A 6,418-nucleotide genomic window follows, 5' to 3' on the forward strand; every position below is an offset into this window, starting at 1 on the left:
GGGCAACAGAGTGAGACTCCGTCTCAAAAAAAAAAAAAAACCTAACATCACAACTAAAAGAACTAGAGAAGCGGGCCGGGCGCGGTGGCTCAAGCCTGTAATCCCAGCACTTTGGGAGGCCGAGACGGGCGGATCACGAGGTCAGGAGATCGAGACCATCCTGGCTAACACAGTGAAACCCCGTCTCTACTAAAAAAATATAAAAAACTAGCCGGGCGAGGTGGCGGACGCCTGTAGTCCCAGCTACTCGGGAGGCTGAGGCAGGAGAATGGCCTAAACCTGGGAGGCGGAGCTTGCAGTGAGATCCGGCCACTGCACTCCAGCCTGGGCGACAGAGCGAGACTCCGTCTAGCAGAGGACAAGAAATAACCAAAATCAGAGCTTAATTGAAGGAGATTGAGATACAAAAACCATTCAAAGATCAATGAATCCAGCAGGGGTTTTTTGTTTGTTTGTTTGTCTTTTTTTTTTTTTGAAAAAAGTTAATAAGATAGATAGGCTACTAATAAAGAAGAAAAGAGAGAAGATTCAAATAAACACAATTAGAAATAACAAAGAGGATGTTACCACTGACACCACAGAAATACAAACAACCAGCAAAAAACTACTGCAAACGTCTCTATACACACAAACTGGAAAACCTAGAAGAGATTAATAAATTGCTGGACACATACACCCTCCCAAGACTAAACCAGGAAGAAACTGATGGCCTAAACAGGCCAATAATGAGCTCCAAAATTGAATCAGTAATAAATAGCCTACCAACTACAAAAAACCTCAGGTCCAGATGGATTTATAGCCAAATTATACCAGATGTATGAAGAAAAGCTAGCACCATTCCTACTGAAACTAACCCAAAAAACTGAGGAGGAGGGACTCCTCCCTAACTCATTCTATGCAATCAGCATCATCCTGATACCAAAACCTGACAGAGACACAAGAAAAAAAGAAAAACTTCAGGCCAATATCCTTGATGAACATCAATGCAAAATCCTCAACAAAATACTTGCAAACTGAATTCAGCAGCACATCAAAAAGCTTATCCACCATGATTAAGTGGACTTTATCCCCAGGACGCAAGGTTGGTTCAACATACACAAATCAATAAATGTGATTCATCACATAAATAGAGCTAAAGACAAAAACCACACGATTACCTCAAAAGATGTAGAAAAGGCTTTTGATAAAATTCAACATCACCTCTTGTTTAAAAAAAATATCTCGGTAAACTAGGTATTGAAGGAACATACCTCAAAATAATTAGTCATCTATGACAAACCTACAACCAACATCATACTGAGTGGGCAAAAGTTGGAAGCATTCCCCTTAAAAACCAATGCAAGACAAGGATGACCTCTCTCACCACTCCTATTCAACATAGTATTGGAAGTCCTGGCCAGAGCAATCAGGGAAGAGAAAGAAATAAAGGCCATCCAAATAGGAAGAGAGGAAGTCAAACTGTCCCTGTTTGCAGATGATATGATTCTATATCTAGAAAACCCCTTAGTCTTGGTCCAAAACCCCTCAAGCTTGTAAATAACTTCAGCAAAGTTTCAGGATACAAAATCAACATACAAAAATCACCAGTATTCCTACACAAAAACAACAGCCCAGCTGAGAACTAAATCAGGAATGCAATCCCATTCATAATTGCCACAAAAAGAACATAATACCTAGGAATATATACAACTAACCAGGAAGGTGACAGATCTCTTCACTGAGAATTATAAAACACTGCTCTAAAAAAATCAGAGATGACACAAACAAATTGGAAATCATTCAATTCTTATGGATAGAAAGAATCAATATTGTTAAAATGGCCATAGTGCCCAAACCAATTTACAGATTCAATGCTATTCCTACCAAACTGCCAATGACATTCTTCACAGAATTAGAACAAACTATTTTAAAATTCATATGGACCCAAAAACAAGCCCAAATAGCCAAGGCAATCCTAAGCAAAAAGAACAAAGCTGGAGGCACCATATTACCCAGCTTCAAATTATACTACACAGGGCTACAGTAACCAAAACAGCATGGTACTGGTACAAAAACAGATACACACACCAATGGAACAGAATAGAGAGTCTAGAAAAAAGGCCACAAACCTACAACCATCTGATCTTGGACAAAGCTGACAAACACAAGAATGGGAAAATAACTCCCTATTCAATAAATGATGCTGGGATAACTAGCTAGCCATATGAAGAAGATTAAAACTGGACCCCTTCCTCACACCATTTATGAAAATCAATGCAAGATGGATTAAAGACTTAAATGTAAAACCCAAAACTATACAAACCCTGGAAGACAACCTAGGCAATACCATTCTGGACACATGAACTGGCAAAAATTTCATGACAAAGATGCCAAAAGCAATCACAACAAAAGCAAAAATTGACAAATGGGATCTAATTAAACTTAAGAGCTTCTATACAGCAAAAGACAATATCACTAGAGTAAACATAATATAAAGAACGGGAGAAAAAATTTTGCAAACCATGCATCTGACAAAGTTCTAATATCCAACATCTATAAGGAACTTAAATTTACAAGCAATAAACTCAACCCCATTAAAAAGTGGTCAAAGGGACATGAACAGACACTTTTCAAAAGAAGACATACACACAGCCAAAGAACATGAAAAAAAGCTCAAAATCACTGATCTTTAGAGAAATGCAAATCAAAACCACAATGAGATACCATCTCACAACAGTCAGAATGGCTATTACTAAAAAGTATGCCAGGCACAGTGGCTCATATCTGTAATCCCAGCACTTTGGGAGATCAAGGCAGGCGGATCACTTGAGGTCAGGAGTTTAAGATCAGCCTGGTCCACATGGTGAAACCCCATCTCTACTAAAACAAAAAACAAAAAAATTGCCAGGTGTGGTGGCAAGGCCTATAATCCCAGCTACTCGGGAGGCTGAGGCAAGAGAGTCACTTGAACCCACGAGGCGGAGGTTGCAGTGAGCCGAGATTGCGCCACTGCACTCCAGCCGGGGCAACAGAGCAAGACTCTGTCTCAAAAAAAAAAAAAAGGCAAAAAAATAACAGATGCTGGCAAGTTTGCAGAAAAAAGGGAAGACTTATACACTATTGGTAGGAGTGTAAATTAGTTGTGGAAAGCAGTGTGGCAATTCTTCAAAGAGGTAAAACAAGAACTACCAGCCGGGTGCAGTGGCTCACACCTGTAATCCCAGCACTTTGGGGGGCTGAGGCGGGTGGATCACCTGAGGTCAGGAGTTCGAGACCAACCTGGCCAACATGTCAAAACCCCATCTCTACTAAAAATACAAAATTAGCCGGGTGTGGTGATGCGCACCTGTAATCCCAGCTACTCCAGAGGCTGAGGCAGAAGAATCTCTTAGAATCTGGGAGGCAGAAGTTGCAGTGAGCCAAGATCCCACCACTGCACTCCAGCCTGGGCAACAAAAGGAAACTCTGGCTTAAATAAAAGAGAACTGCCATTCAACCCAGGAATCATTACTGGGTATATACCCAGAGGAATATAAATAGTTCTACCATAAAGAGACAAGCACACATATGTTCACTGCAGCACTGTTCACAATAGCAAAGACATGGAATCAACCTAAATTGATGTAGCCATAAAAAAGAATGAGATCATGTCCTTTGCAGGAACATGGATAGCACTAGAGACCATTATCCTTAGCAAACTAACACAGGATCAGAAAATCAAATACCACATATAAGTGAGAGCTAAATGAAGAAAACACATGGACTCCAAGAGGGAAACAACAGACACTGGGGCCTACTTGAGGGTGGAGGTGGGAGGAGGGAGAGCAGCAGAAAAAATAATTATTGAGTACTAGACCTAGTACCTCGGTGATGAAATAATCTGTACAACAAACCCCCGTGACACAAGTTTACCTATGTAACAAACCTGCACATGTACCCTTGAACCTAAACTAAACGTTTTTTAAAAAATAAACATGTCCCAAAATTCTTTGACCCTCCTCCCAGTGAGAGGTTCGGTCTACCTCACCTCTTCCCTTGAATGTGGCTTGGGAATTTGTGATTGCTACAACCAATACAGAATACAGTGGAGTCTGTTTGACTTCCAAAGCTAGATTAGAAAAGGCAATCCTTAGACTTCCTAGCTTGATAGGTAAAAAGAGAAGAGAAAAGGAACAGAAGAGGAGAGAAGAGAAGAGAGGAGGAGGAAAGAAAAAAAGAAAAGAAAAGGAAAGGAAAAAAAAAAGAAAAGAAAAGGAAAGGAAAAAAAGAAAAGGCAATCCTGGGCAGGCACAGTGGTTCATGCCTGTAATCCCAGCACTTTGGGAGACCGAGGCAGGTGGATCACCTGAGGTCAGGAGTTCAAGACCAGCCTGGCCAACATGGTGAAACCCTGTCTCTACTAAAATATAAAAAATTAGCTGGGCGTGGTGGTGGTGCCTGAAATCCCAGCTACTTGATAGGCGGAGGTAGGAGAATGGCTTGAACCCAGGAGGCGGAGGTTGTAGTGAGCCGAGACCACACAGCTGCACTTCAGCCTGGGAGACAGAGCGAGACTCTATCAAGAAAGAGAGAAAGAGAGAGGGAGGGAGGAAGGAAGGAAGGAAGAAAGAAATCAAAGCAAAGAAAAGAAAAGCAAGGAAAAGAAAAAAAGGAAAAGAGAAAGAAAGAAAGAAAGAAGGAAGGAAAGAAAGAGAGAGAAAGAAAGAAAGAAAGAAGGAAAGACAAGAAAGAAAGAAAGAAAGAAAGAAAGAAAGAAGGAAGGAAGGAAAGAAGAAAGAAAGAAAGAAAGAAAGAAAGAAAGAAGAAAGAAGGAAGGAAGGAGGAAGGAAGGAAGGAGGAAGGAAGGAAGGAAGGAAGGAAGGAAGGAAGGAAGGAAGGAAGGAAGGAAGGAAGGAAAAGAAAGCAAGTAGGCAGTCCTGCATCTGTCCAGTCCTCTTGGGACGTTCACTCTTAGAACCCAGAAGCCATGCAGTGGAGAAGCCCAGACCATGTCCTGGGGTTCTGGTTGAGCCCCCACTGAGGTTGCAGCTGTCAATCAGCATTAATTCAGCACCAGACATCTGAGTGAAGACCTTTTCAAGATGACTCAGCCCCTTCTGACTGCAGCTGCAGAAGACGCTCTAAGTGAGAACCATCTCTCAGCCTTGTGAGCACCCAGAACCGTGAGAGCTAATTCTTCAAAATGAATGTTTTTGTTTTAAGCACCAAATTGTAGGGCAGTTTCATTATTCAGAAATAGATTGGACCGCTTCTTTGTCACACACTTGGCAACTCTTTCTCTGGGAAGAGCTTCAGTCTTTTATGAATTCAGTGTCCAAGTTAGAGGGCTTAAAGATCACTTTACAGGAAGCTGCATTTCCTGCTGCTATTCCTAGAAAGCTCTACAAGCTGCATTCTTATTTCCTTCCCTTTTGAAAATCCTTCCAAGCACGCCACACTGGCTCAGGGCATCTCTTCGCCTTATGCCTTGCCACAGCTGACTAGTATTCTCAAACTCGTCAGTGGCCTCTGAGCCTCCGCTTCCATTCCTGAACACCCATGTTGCAGATGTACCCAGTAGCAGGTGCTGAGTCCCTGGAATAGTCAGGCAAGCTCACTTCAATAACAAATACATCTAAAAACTATTTTGGCTCAAATATAACGGAAGTGTTTGTTGTTTTTTGGTTTTTGGTTTTTTTCTTAATACAGACAGGGTCTTGCTATGTTGCCCAGGCTGGTGTCCATCTCCTGGGCTCCAGCAATGTCCCTGCTTCCGCTTCCCAAAGTGCTGGGATTACAGGCATGAGCCACTGCGCCTGCCGTGGAAGTGTATGGTTCCCACATAAAGTGTCCAAAATGGTTCCGGATGGTCAGTGGGGCTCACCCCTTACAGACCCAGGAGGACAGCAAAGGCCTGGCGATCCTCAGCACATTCCTCCCAGGGTCACGGTGAGAAAAGAACATTGACAGTCACACGGTGGGAGGTTTGTATGGGCCAGGCCTACATGTGGCACCCATAACTTCTACTCATATTCTCTTGGCTGGAACCCAACCACAAGCCACACCTAACCACAGGGTGTGTGCACAGAAACATGAGAGAATTAGGATTTGGTGAGCAGTTAGTGGCCTCTTCCACAAACTCCAAGTATAATGCATATCTTTCCAGCCTGTGGGTGCACCTGGGGTCCTATTAACGTTTCTCTGGCTCTCTTCTTCCACCCACTTAGGCTCTCCAGCCCCATGTTCATAAACACATCTGTCTGTGAGCACCCAGCACCTTCCACACCATATGGTGAGGACCAGAACACCCCAGCAATGCCATCCCCTGGTGGGACACCCCTGCCATTACAGAGAAGCCCACAAGTACTAAAACTGCACAGCAATGTAGCATGAGGACAGGAATGGAGAGGAGGAAAACACTTCCTTTTATTTTTTGGTTACTCTTTTTAGGGAGCACCAA

Source organism: Trachypithecus francoisi, unplaced genomic scaffold, assembly GCF_009764315.1.
Source record: "Trachypithecus francoisi isolate TF-2019V2 unplaced genomic scaffold, Tfra_2.0 Lachesis_group11, whole genome shotgun sequence".
NCBI classification, from domain to species: domain Eukaryota; kingdom Metazoa; phylum Chordata; class Mammalia; order Primates; family Cercopithecidae; genus Trachypithecus; species Trachypithecus francoisi.